This window comes from Mandrillus leucophaeus, unplaced genomic scaffold (assembly GCF_000951045.1).
Source record: "Mandrillus leucophaeus isolate KB7577 unplaced genomic scaffold, Mleu.le_1.0 Scaffold325, whole genome shotgun sequence".
Lineage (NCBI taxonomy): Eukaryota > Metazoa > Chordata > Mammalia > Primates > Cercopithecidae > Mandrillus > Mandrillus leucophaeus.
In genome coordinates, this window is record NW_012103421.1 from 1,106,188 (window position 1) to 1,106,601 (window position 414).

Sequence of the window (414 nt, forward strand, 5' to 3'; positions counted from 1 at the left end):
CTGCAACTACCCCGCTTGGCCCCGCCCCTTCCTCGCCCACCTGTTTGACCCCGCCCCTATGTGCATTTACCCCCCGCTTGGTTCCGACTCTCCCCGCCCACCTGCTTAGCCCCGCCCCTTCTGCATCTCCTCTGCTTGCACCTGCCCTGCCCTCACCCACCTGCTTGGCCCCCACTTCTGATGCCCGCCTGCTCTGTCTGGCCCGGAGGAGGACCCCAGCTGAGCCAGGGAGGAAGGGGTAAGGCCAGGCCGATACCACCACCAAGAACTGCTCAGCCAGGGCAGGAGGGGCGGGGTAGGGTGCCGGCATCTATTTTCCCTCCCTCTGAGCCGCTCCGGAGTTGGGGGTGGTGGGAGGAAAGGGATGTACTGGGTGAGGGTGTGCTGGCCCCGCGATCACTGTGAGCACCCCCG